Genomic DNA, 19,354 nt, shown 5'->3' with positions numbered 1-19,354 from the left:
AATTTCATTTATTTTACTGTTTTTCATTCTGGAGGTGGTGACACCATAATTGCCACCCCGGGTGCCACCCATGCACGCTACGCTACTGGTTGTAGTACTGACCTGTTTTACGTATATCTTCAGGTAAAACAAATTTTTATGTTATATTAAATTCTATAATTTATACTTCTTCGTTCGTGCTGAAAAAAATGGTTCATTGTCAAACTAATGTTTTTGAAACGTATATAAAATAATACATTTCTTTTTTAAATCTGAAGCAGCTTTCTTACTTTTGTTAGTACAATTTTTTATACAATAAAATAAATGGAATAAACTAAGGAAACCACACAATTCTGTCACAACTGAGCACACTGAATGATTTAAACAATCGTTTAAAAAAAAGTACAAAGAAATTAACCTACAAAAGAGAACAAACCTAAACTCCATCTAGAATATTTAAGACCCATTCACAAAATCAAATGCACAAACACAATTCACTTTTTGCTTCTCAAAGCTACATCACAGAAGTCCTACCTACTTTTAAAATTCTAATTGATAGATCTCTTCTTTTCTCTTGATGTTTTTCGGGCAGAAGAAACATCACAAACAGCAAACGGATTTTATTTCAATAGATCGACCATTATTATGCATAGGGAAAACTTCCTAGAAAACAAAAAAAATATCGTCCTTAGAAATGATGTCAGACAACAACTGCAACTAACTATCACCAAAAACGAATGATGACGTCGAAGAACGAAACAAGGACATTCTCTACAAGCTGCAATCAATGACTGAAACAAATGACTGAACCTAAAACGAAGTAGTAGCAATTTTTGTGTTCTTCCGGTTTTAAAACGGACGAAAAATCCAAGGCACTAGGCCACCACACACATTCGAAGGACGAACAAAAAAAAAATACCAAGAACAACAATCTATTTCCCCAGTAAAAGGCATTTTAATCACCTAAGGACATCTGTGCTGTGTGTCTGTGTGCAGGATATTTCAACATTCAAGCCATCTAACAAAAGCGAAAGGATTTCAATTCGATTTTAATCGCTATTTCTACGAACTCTTTCTCCCCGAAGAAGTTTGAAGTCAAAAACTTCATGTTTTGTAATGAAAAGAACAGTAGAAAAGGACATACATTTTACACACAGGAAACAGAAAGAGAGAAGTAAAATTCTGTTTCGTCGTCGTTTTTTTTTTTTTTGGCAAAAAGAAACGCAAAAACATGAGCACAAAAGTTTTCCAATAAACTTAAAATACTTTTAATGTCCTTCTCGTGAGATGAATTTCTAGAGAATGCCTCCAACAAACGAGCGATGATGATGGTGACTTCTGGTGTAAAGTGTGCGCACCCTTTTTCCCCAAACATAGCATCAGTATAACTCTACACCCTGAAACAACCAAACGATACCATAATCATCATCATCGTACCAGTATCAACCAGCATAAGGACACAAGAAGCATAAGAAGAAAAATATTTAAGGTTCTTATTCTGTTTTCTGTGTCTTTTGGTGAAGTTGATTAGTTCGGCAGGCATTAGAGCAGAACTTTAAAGTCGAAAACTTTTCCACTCTGCACTTTCTTCCTTCTTCCCAAAGGACTTTTTACTTTCTTCAGTAAACGAGAATATACCAGACAGAGAAAGAGAGAGAGATAGCTAGTGTCTAGAGAAGTTTGAAGAAATTTTCATCATCGACGTAAGGTGCGGTTAATTAATATCGGTTACTTGTTTGCAAATAAATTATCTAAACTTTGCAAAGAGAGAAAGTCAACCAATTTTTTCTATTCCTTCTATTTTTCGTTTTAAAACATCCTAGAAGTAGCTATAGAAGGGAACAAATTGAACTTTTAAGGACATTTGTAGCGAAAGAACGACCCTCTTCTAACTGCGGTTCGAAGAAGAAGGCCTTAGGTGAAAAAAAAGACGATGGTTTAATGACTCGTGAGATGCTTTTGAGAAAGAGGATATTTTGGAAATTTAACAAGATGGCTATAATTTAAAAATCACCACAAAACAAGGTCCTTAAAGCTTTCGTTACTATGTGGTTGAAAGTTAGGGAAGCAAATCCAAATGAAATCTCCATTATCCGTTAGCACCACGACTCAACTAACTGCACCACATGACTGTTATCATAAAATAACACGAAAAAAGGACCTTTTTTTTGTTGATGAGTGGACAACAACAAGGACACCCCCTTTAATATGGTCTTATCATTGTTTTGTCGTCATAGTAATCGTCACTGATGCTGCGTTTGACCGCCGACGGCATTTTTTTTTTTTTTCAGCCAAAGAAAAGGACCTTTTTTTTATCAGCACCATGTCCAGCTACCATACACACACATACACATAATATAGAGATAAGTAAAAGCGTCGAAAAATGGCGTTAACGAGGCGGATAATTTTATAGCAAAGTGTTTTTCTACTTCATTAACATGCCTTTCTGGGAATAGGCACATCACACAGGAGGCAAGCACCTACTCGCGAGAATAATCTGCAAATGTTGGTTGAGTCGAAGGTCCTTTTTTTATGGTGGAAGGAGGAGGCTTTTCTCACCTTGTCATTCTCATCTGCATACTGCTGTGACGATAACGGGGGAGACACAAAAAGAAATCCTATTATCGGATCAGGATATTTTTTTTTTCACTTTTGTATGTGTGTTGTTTTTCTCCTTTTTTGCTAACAGTAATCAACATTATTACCGTTATCGCAAACATCCCATCCCCAATTTATTCCCATCATTCATCGGCCCGAAACGGAGGGTTTTCTAGTGTTTTTCACTCTTTGGATTTTTTTTTTGTCATGTTTGCCGCTGTGATAATAGTTGGTGTGACCTTATTGAAAAGGACCTCTTTTTCCCTCTTTTGCTGTCTCCCTCTCACTGTTGATATTCTGAAAAAAAAACAACCTCCGAATGAATATCCTTTCGCTAGAAGGCTGTAATATTTATGAGTAATGAGCCATGGGTAAGTCCTTTATGACTTAAGGTACTAATATCCTTTTTTATTTTTTTATTCGATAAGAGAAGGTTGATAATAATTTTCATGCTTGGAGGGTTGTCATCGTTGTCGCGTTGTGTGACGTTATAGTAGCAGCATAGGATCGTTGTTTGCGTCCTTTGTGATGACTACCTTATAAGGATTTTAGAAGAGAAAGGTGCGAAGTGATTAAATTGACTTTAGGAAAAAACACACCTTAATGGTGGCAATGCTGCGTCGTCTTCATCGTCACCAAGCCCCAAGTTCGTTACGATATGATGGTAATGGAAATGATGGTAAAAAACATTTTTGATTTTGTTTAATCTTAGAGGTAAAGTCATGTTTGGATAATGCCAGAGAGATAAGGATAATCGGTGTAAGGAAGTCGTTTCATTGGAGGATTATAATCTTCGTTGTCGTCTTCTTTTCGGATGATTTCAACAAAAAAAAAAAAAAACTGTGATGTGTGTTATTATTTTTTGTTTGAAGGAACAAAACTTGTGTTATATCTTTTTTAATTTGCTTAATTGAAATGCTATGTTGTTGGAATGAAAATGATGATTTTTTTTGGGAAACTTAATTAGTACTAATTATGACAACAGAGCAAACAGAGTCTTGGTGTGTCATTAAAATGAAAGTTTTTATGTCCTTTAAATCAAAATGAAAAATGTGTTTTTTTTGGTAATTTTATGTCTTTTTATTAATATTTATGTGTTAAAGTTTTTTTTTTTTGCTTGGAATAATAATTTTGGAAGTAGTTTTGTGTGTTTTTCTTGAAGCTTTATGACTTAATGGTCAAAAGAGACAATATTAACTAAAAATAATATGTAACAAAAGTAACTAGGTATTATTTGAAAAGAATCACACCTTTTATGGATTTTTTGGACCAAGGAAAAGAATAATTTTCACGTTTTAAAAGCATTTTCCAAATCAGTTTACTCAAAAATCGATATCAGAGCTTAAACCTAAAAAAAAACTTGTTCTTGTAAATTCCTACATTTTTGACTTTGAATGCTGTAGAACATCTATTTATAGTGGTACCATACAAAACTTTCACCGGTTTTAGAGTATAAATCGAAATGAAATTTTGAGATCCTGATCTTATGGCTATCGGAATGAATTAACAGAAGAACACCAAACCCTCTAATGAATTTCGCTTCCTGATTTCGGATAGTGACGATTATGATTATGATGATTCAAATAACTAAAAAATATCGGTTACAACTATTTGTTTCAGTAAAAGGGCCTACAATATCCACAGAAATTCAATTCTGTAAAAAATGATCTCAAATTTAGCTGATGCATTTTTTGAGGATTTTTCCATAACCGATTCTTTGTTGATCCCCATTTAGATGACTTAACCACTAATTTCGATAGATACATCCTCTATTTTTCTTTTAATATAATCTCTGATTTCCTCTAATAACAACCCCATGTTGAAATCAGGGTTTTAAAAATATCAATTTAAAAAAAGTGCATTTGGAATGAAAAAAAATTTATTGCAAATAAAAAAATTTGCATTGAAAAAAAAAAATATTCATTGCACCTGAAAAATATTTGCATTATAAAAACAATTTTTGTTGCAACTGATAAATATTTGCATTGAAAAAAAAATAAATATTTTGCATTAAAAAAAATGCCATTGCTAATGAAAAAAAATTGGATTGAAAATAAAATTTTTATTGCAAAGAAAAATATTTTGCATTTAAAAAAAATTTACTTCAAATAAATAATTTTCTGCATTGAAAAAAAAAAAAAATTCAATGCAAAATGTGTGCTTTAAATGTTTTTCTCTTAATACTCGTCGAACTTCTTACAATTTTGGGTATTTGATCCATACATCAACTTGATAATATAAGGTAAAAAAAAAATATTTAATGCATTGAATTTTTTTTTTCAATGGAGAAAATTTTTTATTTGCAGTAAAATTTTTTTCATTGCAAAACATTTTTCTTTGCAATAAAAAATTTATTTTCAATGCAATTTTTTTTTTTTCATTTGCGATAAGGTTTTTTTTTAATGCAAAATATTTTTAGTTGCAATAAATATTTTTTTATTCAATGCAAAATTTTTTTTATTTGCAATAAATTTTTTAAAAAATTTGTAATGGAGAGCAAATGCATTAAAAATAAAATGATGTTTTACAACAATGGTTGGAATATATCGTCGGCACAGCGCCAAAACCGCGAATCTGCATTTTTGGACATTTTGACTTTAATGTGTTTACTTGTTATCGGTCCCTCTATTCACTGCGTCAATCCCAATCCTCCATCTGTTACCTAGAAGCCTAAAATATCATTTTTTGTTGCACGAGGTTCCATAAAATTACATTTGTTTCCAAAACTTTGAAGCCGTTCTTCTCAAAACTACAATTTTGCAGATTCTTGGTTTTGGCTTTGTGCCCACCTGCCCACGATACATCAACGACTTTTCATAGTTCACACATATTTATTAGAAATTCTTACTGCTCATCATTATTATATGTTTTGCGATGTTAAAATCTAATTTACATGTTCTTATAGTAAAACAAAGAATTTAGATTCTAAATCAAGTTTGCTTATCAGCTCTTTTGTTTCATTTATAAGATTCATGAGGTAGATAAAATGACAGCGAATTCTTTTAAATTAAAAGCACTTTTCCTGTAAATTAAGTAAAAAAAGAACATTACACAATATTTTTCAATATCACATAACGTTTTTGAGATATAGATAACCAAAAAACGTATCAGATTCTCATTGAAAAAAATTGCAAAGTATTAAAATCAAAAATACAAATACGAAAAAAAAAAATAACAAAAATAAATAGTTATGAAATTCTTTAGAGTGGTTCTCTCTGCTGATAGCAAAATATGTGCTTACAATTTATCGAAAGCTTGTATAGATTTGTACATCATAAGCCAACTGCTACTAAAAAATTAAGTGGGTCTTAAAAAATCACTTGAATAGATTGAAATTTTAATTAATTAAAAAAAAAAAAAACTATCCAAACGTTCTTTCATTTCCTACCTCACAAAATAACATCACTCTAAAAAAAAAAAAACAAAACAAATAAATTGAACTAGATTGATAGATAAAACTCGTCCTTCGTCAAATATACCTACCTCCATTTACTTTTATACCAAAATTTATCACTTCAATCAGTTTAAACAAGGAAATTTCACTTGAAGAGACTCTATCATCCTTCCAACAACTACAACAAACAAAAACACAGATTTCAATCCATCACATTATCTCATCAATCTATTGGAACCACTTGTAAACTTCCAATTGATCCTCTTTAACGATAGCTGACTTTTCAATTCCAAAGTATGCCAATAATCCGCAGGCAAAACAATAAAAAAAAAAATCAAGAAAATTCTCAAGTCTCTCTTCAAAAAAGCAGAAAAAAACATAAAACTAACCATGTGCCCCTTCCTCTTCGTTTAGCTAATAGATTTTTCTAATTTTCCATCTTCATATCCTTAAAGAAAAAAAAAAAAAAAAAACAACCCAGAAAAAACTCCTTTTTACCAGCCCAGTGATTCTTCGTTACAAAAAGAACTAGGACTAGTTATATAGAAGACCCCTAAGGACAATCGAAATAGAAAAAAAAAAATAATGCTCCAACTCCCAGGACAAAAATTAATACAAAAAAATAGAAAAGAAAAGAAAAAAATGAAATCACAGATCCTGACACTACCAGCAGCTTGAATAGAATTGATATCCTTTAAAAAAGGATGCTACTCTGAATCCTCTTCAATAAAAAAGAAATCTTAATCTCTTAATGGATGACAATATAGCATAGTGCAAGCAACACATATACAGAAAATGATGAAAATAAAAAAACGAAATCAAAGGGTAACCGTATGTATGTCCTTAAAGCTTATTCTAGTGAAATATAACACAAAAAAAAATCATATACACAGAAATAGAATAGAAGTCCTTGTGACTGAAATCAAAAACGAATTCCAAACGACCAATACACAGATGAGCGAGAAACGACCAGCAATATACACACCGATACGATCAGCATGAAGTGTGACACTGGATTGGAGTTTATATTGAGATTGGACAAGGACACATTTCTCTTGAAATCGTTATCCTTTTGCGTTCGTTAGACGGGGCCAAATAAATCGAACGATTGTATTGCAAAAGAAAAGGAGTGTGACAATCAAGAAAAAACTCTTCTCAGAATACACCTAGTGAATTGGCTTATGATGGAACAAGTCTTGAATTCCATCCAGGATATCGAATCAATCAATATAATTTGTATAGGAAAAATCCTTTTTTTTTTCTTTTTTTTTTCTATTTACTATTCTTGTAAGTAGAAGGACATTCAAGTGGCTATCCAATTTACTGTAGGCGAGAGAAATATTTTTCTGTCTCTCTGCTATACGATTGCAATCGAGTTATGGTTCAAATTACTTGGAGTGTCCTTATCAGTTGATATATACACAAAGACATTTTCTAGGTAGTATCCTGGCATAGTTCAAAATCTGCTATTGTATTACTCTTTTTAGTGAAATAAACATAGCAAAAAAAAAAAAAAAACACATAAACAGCAGAGCAAATTTCGCCCCAAAAACGTCTTATTGGCTAGACAGAGCGGCTGAAAGTTGTAAGCCCGGCGCCACAATATAATTCCCGCATCCACCCCCTCTCGAAGACAAAAGACAATTTTAACGTTGAAAGGATCAAAAATATAGTATAAACAATCACAGTGGCGTGACGGAGAATGAGTGAGAGGGGGGTTTTTTTTGGGTTTGTGTGTGTCTGGAAATCTTAGAAAGAGAAATCTTTCTTTGAAAAGTACCACAACAAAAGTGAAAGTAATAAAAATTCAGCCTAAAGTCCTTTTTTCTGATTCTGCGAGGCAAATGTATAGATAAATATCCTGATGTAGACTGAAACGATAAGAAAAAATAGAATAAATGGGAAGTTTTCACAAAAAGCCCCTACAAACACATACACACTTTGATAATATTCAACCACAAACATAGAAACTTTTGACTTTGTGACGAAACAAAAATCGATTTTATCATAGTTTTTTATTTTTTTCTTTTACTTTCTTTTTTTTTTTTTTGTTGAATGTTGTTTGTTTGTTTGTTTGATGGCCATTATCCTTGCTTTATCGTGTCTTTGTTATTGGTATTTCCTTCTTATTTTCAAAAAAATTGTTGGTGGTGGGGGAAGAATTGGTAAGTATAAAAAGAAGTCTTTGTACTCATCATCATACTTCCGGGTTTATTTTTGTGCTATTCTAGCCGCTCTTCTCCTTGAAAATGTGTGTGCGGATGCTTAAAATTAATAAAGTATTCTGTGGATTTGGGTTATATGCGGGATATTGTATGTGTGTGTGTGTGTGTGTTTTGGTGAAAATATACAAAAATTGTTATAATATTGTCGTTTATTTTTTGAAGGATAATGGAAAAAGAGACAGGGACGGACCGGAAATAGCTTTGACTTGAGTTTATAAAATTTGGGTCCGTCGATATCGACACGATAAAACCATTGATAAGTTTTTGTTATTAAATTGACACAATTTTGAACGAATTTATTTTTAAATAAAAATTGATTTTTTTTTTTTTAATAAGAAAATAATTTTTTAATTTGGAATGATTCCTGCTGATTTTTCATTCATCATACTTCAGATAAGGACGCAATTCATGCTATTTTAAGCAGCCGTACCTATGATTGATTTATTCAAAAGTAAGAACCTAAGAAAATTTTATATTTTGAAAGTAGTTCTTTTTTGAATGAATATGAGAAAACATATTTCTTATTTAAATAGAATGCACGACTGGGTCGCACGAACTTACTCTTAGAGTTCAAGTTGCTTAATTTTTTAAGACTTTTTATATATAAATTTTGGAAATTTCAGGTAGGTACAAAAAAATAAATAAATAAATAAATAAAATTAAAAAAAAAAATAAAACAAAATCTGAAATCAAATTGCCCTCCAAAACAAGTATGCAGTTTTGATTGATATATTAATATGCATTTTTAGAAAAAAAAAAATTTTCAAAATCGTTGGAGCCGTTATTTGGAAAAATAGTTTTAAAATAAAATTGGTATGCCATTTTGTAGAAATCACTAATCAACATCTAAAAATAAAATTTCAAAAAAATTCAATGTCCCGTTTTCGAAAATTTGATTAAAAAAAAAAAAAAGAAATGTTCAAAATTTTGTTAAATATCCAAAAATTATTTTTATCGAAAGTTTATTTTTGGCTTGTATTAAAATTATATAAATGCTTTTTCACAAAAAGTTTCGTTAAAATCGAATAAGCAAAGGAGCAAATAGGATTAAAAAAAAAACGATTCTATGGCAAGTACACCCAGAGAAAAAACGCATAGTAATTTTTAATACGTTCTACATTGAATCAATGGTGAAAAACATATTCATTGATTTTCTTAAAATCGTCCTATATATGCTTAAGTTTCAATTTGTCACATCCATTTTTATAAGTGAGATGGCACAGTGGTAAGACACAAGCTTGTCAACCCAGGTGTAGCAGGTTCGATCCCCAGCGGATGTTCAAACATTATGAACATAACAAATCTATAGATAACCCAATGTGTATGTGAAATAAAGATAAGACAGATTACCCTAAGCATACACTGACGGTTATCTACAGATAATTTACATAAGTAAGAATAGATTGATAAGAACATAGACATTAAGAATAGAAGATAAGACTAGAAAATTGTATATATATAGTAGGAACGTAGTGAAATAAAATTAGTATTCATTCGACTTACAACCGAGTTTTACTCAATCATTTGGTCCTTCGAGCCGGATCAAATGATTGAGTAAAACTCGGTTGTAAGTCGAATGAATACTAATTTTATTTCACTACGTTCCTACTATATATATACAATTTTCTAGTCTTATCTTCTATTCTTAATGTCTATGTTCTTATCAATCTATTCTTACTTATGTAAATTATCTGTAGATAACCGTCAGTGTATGCTTAGGGTAATCTGTCTTATCTTTATTTCACATACACATTGGGTTATCTATAGATTTGTTATGTTCATAATGTTTGAACATTCTGCGGGCCAACAGAAAGGGCTAAAATTCTTTTCCTGAATATTATGCCTCGTACTATATAGATTAATAAAATAATAACCAAAATGCAACTTAATATAAATCCGCTGTGACCGCTTATGTGGTGAAGGTCCAAGCCCTTAAGGTGAATGTTTTCCCTCTTGAACCTTTCCAAGTCTCGTTGAATTTTGAGTAGTTCATTCTTGTTGTTTATTACAGTTGCCTGTATAGGTTTAATTCTTTCCTCTGCAACTTCGTCCAGTGCCTTCGTCCATATCGTCTGTTCCTCGAAATGGCTGATGGTTTCAGACTTAACTTGTTGCGGTGAAGTAAGGAAACCTCCGTTGTATCTAACCGTGCATTGTGGCCTTAATGTTAGAAGCCCTTGTGCTGGAAGCTTAACCAATTTGTGCTCAGAATTTCCACAGCTTATATGAATAGCCGTGGTCGTAAATTGTTTAAACAACCATGTATTTGGTTTAGTCAACTGAATCCATTTGTCTTGCTGACCAACTCGTTCAAAATGACAGCTTGCTGTTTTTGCTTTCTTTATTGGTGATATCTCACATGATCCATCTGCTGCAGTTTTCCATGGCCAATTACCATGGCAAATATAGTGCGTTTCTTCGTTTTTTAGACAGAGATTTAGTTGTGCCTGACTCATTAGATTGTATGCGTCTAATTGGAAGTTGAAGACAAGTATTTCGGTGTATATTTTTGGTGTCACAATAATATCTCCCTGACGTATTGGCACGTCAATTACCCGAAAAACGTCCGATGCTTCTGAGTGAAGTAGTGGAATCTCCGCGTCTATTACTAAACGCCGGCCAAGTATGAATCCCCTCGCTTTCATTTGGCGAAATGTTTCTTTCAATCCATTTTTTGTACCATCACCAGGTAAACGAAACTTCCCTAAGATTTTATTCCGAATCTTGTGAATCTCTTCTTGTAGTTGGGATGGTTTTAATAACAACGGATTTATATGGTGATTATTAACATCAATGAGGATGCTTATAACTGCCATTTGCACATCATTACATTCACTTAACATTGCATCAAGTTGCATTGCTGCTAACTGAAATATCATTCCTGCTTTGTATGCATTATGAGCTTGAAGTGTCGTATTGCGTATTTCATTAATTTGACCATTGATTCTTACAAATTGGTCGTTTACTTCGTCTGTCGTTTTCTTTAAGACATTTACTGTAGCATTTACCAGTGATGTTTGCCTCTTGTTTAAGCCATCCAGTTCATGCTGGTTGTCCAAAAGATTTTTCATGTTTTCTTCTAAGGATTCTCTGTCATCACTGTCCATAATACCGAATAAAATGTGGTAGAGTGAACCAACAAATTCAAGTGGAGCTCTTTTTACCCTGTTGGTTATTATTAATAGTTTGTTGTTTTCAGACAGTACTTCATATCTTCTCTTTAAGTTTGCTGTTATTAAACTGCACTGCTCGCTGAAGTAGAACATTTTTGAACACTTGTCTTGTAGTTTAGTTATGTAGCTTGAAATATTATTGGTTTCTTCAATATATGAATCTAAATCGTAGTAAACTACAAGTCTCCATTTTGATGCCACCACATCCATTTTTCCGATTGGGTCTAAGTAAATTCCCACATTTTCGTCTAAGTTTTTAATTGTCATATCAGGTGTTGTGCTCATATTGGTTGTTGAACTCTTTGCTCGTCCAAATGCAATTAATACTAATAACATCAACATCAAAAATTTAATTCCATTAACTTGTGTGTTTTTTGATCCATTATATTGTTTTAAACGGGTGAGCTGGCATGTTTGCTGTGAAATTTTACTCTCCGATTCTTCTTCAGAAGTCTCGAGTGGACATAATTTATGTATTGGTCTTTTGTAGAGTCCGTCCTTTGTTCTTAGTGTAACGACTCGTACATTGCCGTCTGACCCTTTGTGGACTTCAACAACGCGTCCCATGGGCCACCTCGACGGTTGGGTATTTTCGTTTTTTATAATAACGATTGCACCTTCCTCCAGATTCTTCTTTTCAGACTTCCACTTGGTACGTTTTTGAAGAGACACCAAGTATTCGTCCTTCCATTTTTGCCAAAAGTCTCGTTTTAATTTTTGCACCAGTTTCCAGCGATCTAGGGACCCAATTTTTTCAAGTTCTCCTGATTCAGGGGAATCCAATAAAGGACGTCCCACCAAAAAATGTCCAGGTGATAATACATCAATGCTGTCTATGTCATTACCCATCGCACATAAGGGACGTGAGTTTAATATTGCTTCTATCTGACATAGCAATGTTGTCATCTCTTCAAATGTTAATTTAGATTCTCCCATTATTCGTTTTAAATGGTGTTTCATTGATTTGACGGCTGCTTCCCAAAGCCCTCCAAAGTGAGGACTTGCGGGTGGGATGAAATGCCATTCCACCTTGTCTTCAGCTAACCTTGAAGCGAGTGACGCGTTGTTTTTGATGGCGTTCTTGAATTCTTGGTCTAAACATCGATTCGCTCCAATGAAATTAGACCCATTGTCTGAATATATATGAGCACTTTTGCCACGTCTTGCAAAAAATCTTCTTAGAGGTGCCCTGAATGCTTCTGTTGTAAGGTCACTCACTGGTTCTAAATGAATGGCTTTAGTAGCCATGCATACAAAAACTGCTATGTAGCCCTTGTACGCTTTCTGTCCTCGACCTCTTGATGTTCGCATCAATATTGGTCCAGCATAGTCGACCCCAACATGTAGAAATGGTGGAGAAACTGTAGTTCTTTGCTTTGGTAGATCTCCCATTATTTGGTTCTCACCGCTACTGTTGTATCGAATACAAATCGGACAACTACGACAACATCTTCTTATTAGTGTTTTGATACCAATTATGTAGTATCTTCTTTTAATATATGCTTCCATCACCGAATTTCCACCATGTAGTGTAGCTGCATGTGCTTCTTTAACGATTAAACTGGCTAGTTTACATTTATCCAGTATTATTGGGTGTTTCTGGTTCAAAGGTAACCTTGCATACTTAAGCCTTCCACCCACTCTTAAGATTCCTTCATCATCTAGGTAAGGTTTCATTTGAATTATTTTGCTGCTCAAAGGAATATCCTTTTTGTTTTCAATTTTTTGTAATTCATTGCAAAATTGAATTTTTTGCTGTTGTTTGATGATTAAAATTCTCGCCTGTGACAGTTCGGATACAGTTATTGATCCTGGCGTTATTTGTTTGTATCGAAACCACCGAATAAAACGAAGCACATATGCAACACTTTTCTCAATTTTGTTGATGTTCGATAATCGTTCGATTAAATTCGATACAAAATGTTTCTTGCATTGTAATGTTGACATCGTTCTTAAATCTGTTGATGGTGCCAAGTGTTGCTGTTGCGGCCAATGATGTTTTGATTGTTTCAGCCACTGCGGACCTGTCCACCATAGTTCGTGTGCAGCAATTTTTGAAGGGCATATGCCACGTGATGCAACGGAGGTTTCCTTACTTCACCGCAACAAGTTAAGTCTGAAACCATCAGCCATTTCGAGGAACAGACGATATGGACGAAGGCACTGGACGAAGTTGCAGAGGAAAGAATTAAACCTATACAGGCAACTGTAATAAACAACAAGAATGAACTACTCAAAATTCAACGAGACTTGGAAAGGTTCAAGAGGGAAAACATTCACCTTAAGGGCTTGGACCTTCACCACATAAGCGGTCACAGCGGATTTATATTAAGTTGCATTTTGGTTATTATTTTATTAATCTATATAGTACGAGGCATAATATTCAGGAAAAGAATTTTAGCCCTTTCTGTTGGCCCGCAGAATGTTCAAACATTATGAACATAACAAATCTATAGATAACCCAATGTGTATGTGAAATAAAGATAAGACAGATTACCCTAAGCATACACTGACGGTTATCTACAGATAATTTACATAAGTAAGAATAGATTGATAAGAACATAGACATTAAGAATAGAAGATAAGACTAGAAAATTGTATATATATAGTAGGAACGTAGTGAAATAAAATTAGTATTCATTCGACTTACAACCGAGTTTTACTCAATCAGCGGATTCCAGTTTTACCTTTTTTTTTTATGTATAAACAACTTAGATTTAAAGTGTGCTACTTTGATTCAATCATTTTCCACTTTAGGCTAAAAATTTAGTGATTTTACATTGATTTAAAGTGGTTACAATGATTTTACCTTGTTTTTTTGGCTCAGTGTACCATTAATAAATGATTTTCAAAAATATTTTTTTTCATTACAAGATAGACCTTGTCTTAAAACTTCCAATAGATTTTTTTAAACAAAATCGTTGGAGCCGATTTTGAGCAATTTCAACTTTACAAAAATCGGTATATGACAAGTACCGTTATTTTCGGTCCGAAAAAATTTATTCCAAAAACTTCTCTGGAAAGTCGCCAAAATAACGCTACATAACAAGTTTGACATCAATCAGTCCATCCGTTTAGGCTGTAGCTTCGTTATACATCTTCGGGACGTTATCTTGTATTACAATAGTCTATTTCTGCTTGTTTGGAAATCTTAGGTAATATCAGAGTTTGACCCTGAAAATCACGCCTTGCGGACATAATATTGTTCTATACTTTTGAGGTAGAATGAAAAAACAAAGATTTAACCTTTTATTCCCTTTATTTGATGATTTGATTATCACAGTCTTAGAAATAAAAATTCAAGTGGAGTTATAGTGCATTTGTCATAAATTATATCATTTGCAAAAGTAATATGCTTTCCATAAACACTAAAAAAACCATCATAAAAAAATCTCTATCTTACCCCGAAACAATTCTAACTATTTTTCATCTATTTCAAAACTTCTATTAAACCCCAAGGTGATAAACCAATGAATTTCTAAAGAAATTACAATTTTTATCTTCGCTTCCATAAAAACCGATCAAGATATGACCGCTGCTTCTTTTCTCCTTCTATCCCATTTTTCATCCAATATAAGAAATCAAAACATCGACAAGGGTCCTTTACGACTATTTTATTGTCTATTACCAAAGCAGATACTTCAAAATTGAATATTAAAAAATGAGGCAGCATGGTTCAAAAATCTTTTTAATAGTTCATTCCACCTCTGAAGAAGTTGCCCTTCTCCTTAAAAATGAAATAAAAAAGTAGACGAAACGCTTCATAAAACATATTACAAAAGACTCAAGGAGCCACTCTATTCATATTCTCATCCTCCTCCTTCTTCGTCTTGAAGTAAAAAAGCTGTAAATTTTGCACTTTTCAATCGACGATATCAGTTTTATTGTCCAACCATAGACCATATATAAAAGAAGGATACAACCAACCAACACCCCTCTCATCTAGACTATCCAGCATTCAAAAGTACTTAAAAAGCATAAAAGTTGGTCCACAAAATTTCTTCACAACACACACACACCCCACTCCCACTCTTCTTCAACTGATTTTCCTAATCCTCAAGTGTATCCTCTCTATATTTCAAGGACCAAGAATATGCACACTTTATATCAACAACAACAACAACAACAATTCACAAAGAATAAAAAAAAGGAACATTAAGGATAGGAAATATATCGAACAATTTAAAAAGGACGAAGACCAACACGACTAAAACATCTTTCCTTTGACCTCTCTCAAATGCAAATACTTTACACAAACACATACACACAAAAGCGTCTTCATATGGAAACATATATCCTTGATGCAGCATAAGAATGTCCATAAAGGACATATATCACCCACTTAATGGCAGCCAAAAAAGGATAACGTTAATGTTGGGTGGGTGCTTGCTGGTTGCTCCAAGGGGGGAAATACACCAAAAATAGACCGACAAAAAAAAAAGAGTCCTGGAAAATACGACCAAAGAAAGGACCTTCTTCTTGGTGTTGTCGACGACACGAGGAGGACGACAACGAAGCTCATTCTTCAGATTAGGCAGCAAGTCTTTATGGAAATTGAATTTTACAAAAATTCTAACCAAGAATCCTTCGAACTATTAAAAGGGACGAAAAAGGAAGCCAAAAAAAAGGAGCAAAAAAAATCTAGAATGAAAGGATATATGCAAACATATATTTTAGCCTCAAAAACTGATTACGATTTTTATATGACACATTTCTATGATAAATGGTAGCTAGGACTCCTTTTACAAGTGTTATCCTGTTTTTTTTTTCTACTCTATTCCCTTGAAATATTTTATTCAATTTACATGAAATGGGGGCGTAACGTAACAAGAGAAATTTTTAACTCGTTCTTATTTTTAGAAATAATAAAAAAGAACTTGAACTCTCATTTCTGCCCACAAACTCGTTTAGTTGGCAATAAAGTTATAAAGTTAGCAAAAGGATCCTTTGTTCGTCGTCATTGAAAAACGGAAAACTACTCACTTTATATATAAATATATTGTTTTCCTATATTGAGTGCGTAAATCACACTTGATTTCATGCTCCAAAAGGAAGCTATGTGTGTCCTTTGTATTGTATATAACTGTTAAACACGAATACACTCTCACTATGCTATTCACCTACTCTTAACTCTCACTATATCCTTGAATAGAAATTCTATTTAAACAAAAGGACTATATCAACTCCATCATCAACCTCGGCTGGTATCCTGGCTGTTGGCAGCATCATGCACCCACTCGTCTTCCGCCTTTCTCTATTACAATTCTTGCCAAAGCCAACCCAACAAGAACAACAACTGTATAAAATGCAAGTTCAAAAGTTTTTGAGCTTCTACGTTCCACAAGTTCCACAGACAATGCAACCGGAATGACAATAGAATATGTGTGTGACTGTCGGGGTCTACGACATGTGGCAGGATGCCACATGCCACTACATGCCCTTTGCACTGTTTCATCCTTGCTGGCTTCTGCTGGGGCTTTATATAGCATTCCGCTTTATAACACCGGATGATATGAAAATGGAGGCATCGGCAGTATGAGGAAAAGGACATTTCATTGAACCTTGATATGCGAATAGTTGTTTGTGTTGTTGTTGTATGAGGCAAGTAACAAACGCTGCTGCGATGCGCTAGAACGAACAAGCCCAATGGCTACAAACTTGCTGATATTGAACGAACGGCCATAGAAATTAATTTAACCGGAATTTCTGTTCCGGATGATGACGCAAATAATTATTATCCCTTTCGAGTCGTCTCATGAAAATTGATGGAGTCTGAGAATTTCCAAATTAAGGACACATACACACTCACCCTTTATTCCACCATTTTCTGGAATAAATTTATTGTCTGAAATTGTATACTTCTTTAGATTTAACTCCTTGAAAAAGGATATCATTTAAGATTCCTCTTCACGGATTCTTGACATAAAAACCATGACAATCAAATTTTGAAACAAAAAAACAAAATAAACTTTTTTCGAGGTTTCCTAGCAAAAAAGATTTACCTTTAAGCCAAATTCTGAAGAATAATTTCATAAATTGTTTATGAGTATGAGTGTGTATGTGTGTTTGGTTTAGAGTTCCCTTATAACCCTCTGATGTGCCTATGATGAGAAAATGTCTCGGCTTGAGGCAAGGATTTGCACATTTAACGTGTATTTTCCTCAATGAAGCCAATCGAATATGTTTTTTTTTCTTTTTTTTGCAAGAATTTTGGGGATACACGAGGCGAGTTGTATAGCACTTTTGTTCCATTGTATGAATTTTATGGAATTTTACCTCTCTCTTACAAAAAAAAAAAAAAAACTACCTAGGTTACATGACTTTATGCCTGTTGTACATCACCTGTATATCTCAATTCTTGTGAAATATTTTTGAGAGAGAATTTTCAGGCTTTAGTCTATGGAACACAATTATTTTCGGATTTAGAGATCCTTAATCCCAATTATTATTGTAAAGAAATTCAATAGAAATATCATGTGTCATAGATTACACAATTAAAGGGGAAGAGGGGGTGTTTGTTGCGTGAATTTTAAGCCTTTGAAGGATAACAGGATTTTGAGATTGGTTCATTAGAAGAACATTTCTGTGGAAAACGTGTTTGGTTTTATGTTAAATTTTACTAGAAAAAAGATACCTACTTCTTGGAAAATTTGACATTTAGAGACAGTTTTTAGACAAAAGATTGAGCAAGTGTAACAAGGAAGGGCTTAAGGGTTTTCTTAACATAAAATAATTCGTAAGGAAAATTAAAAAAAAAAAATACGTTTGATCTGAAGTAAAAAAATAACCTCAAAGAAATTTTTTGGTAATATGGTTCCAAAAGGACTTTCTTTTTATGTCATACTCGAATTTTTTTTAAATGCTCTTTTCGACATTCCAATTTTTTTTTCGAAATTCCAAAAAATACCTAAGTCTTTTGCCGAAAGTAAGAAAATAACCTCAAAGAAACTGTCCGATTTCGCTTGAGAATAGAGTGCAAATAAACCTGCTTTCGATGGATTTAGAGGATTTCATTAAATATTTTTTTTTTTTTTTGTGGACAAGGGGGTTACCTCAAATTGTTTTTCAAAATGCAAAAAAAAAAAATCATTACAAAAGTAAGAAAATAACCCCAATCAAACTTTCCGATTTCATTCGTAAATACAGCTAAAATGGACCTGAATTTGTTTGAAAATCCAAAAAAAAATAAATTTCCGAAAGTAAAAATAACATCGAAGAAACATTTGGGTTTCATTCGTGAATCAATCTTAAAAAGACTTTTCATAAATTTTTATAAAATGTTTCAAAATGTATTTTTTTCGGCAAGGTGTCAACCTTGAAAATTTTTTTACGAAATTCTGAAAAATAGACCCAAAGTAAGAAAGTAACCTCAAATAAACTTTTGGGTTTCATGTGTGAAACTAACCTTAAAAGAGCTTTCTTTGGCTGTCCCGCTCAATGGATTTGGATGAAATTTTTTAAAATGTATTTTTTTCGGCAAGGGGTAAATCTAGAATATTCACTATGATCCCATATTTTTAACCTAAAATTAGTTTCGAGACTTTGATCCAAAGATATCTGCTTCTGAAGGCTAAAAAATAACCTCATAGAATCTTTTTGATATAATTCGCAAATAGATCGTAAATGGACCTTTTTTTAACTCACTCGATGGGTTTGGAGGAAATCTTTGATTAACTATGATCTAAAAAATTGTTACGACACTTTGATCCTAAAAGAACATCAGCTTACGAAAGTAAAAAAAAAACTTCAAATGAAACTTTTAGGTTTAAATCGTGAACCTTTCTCTTAATGTCTTACTCATTGGGGTAAGTCCAAACTTTTTTCGAGATACCTACAAAAAAAACTGCTTCCGGAAGTAAAAAAATTACCGCAAAAAAACTTTCCCGATTTATTTGTGAACAGAATATAAAAATATCTGCTTATGATATCTTACTCCATAGATTTAAATACATTTTTTGAAAATGCATTTTTTTCGGTAAGTGGTT

This window comes from Episyrphus balteatus, chromosome 4 (genome assembly GCF_945859705.1).
Source record: "Episyrphus balteatus chromosome 4, idEpiBalt1.1, whole genome shotgun sequence".
Taxonomy (NCBI): domain Eukaryota; kingdom Metazoa; phylum Arthropoda; class Insecta; order Diptera; family Syrphidae; genus Episyrphus; species Episyrphus balteatus.
Note: the sequence above shows the minus strand (reverse complement) of the source record.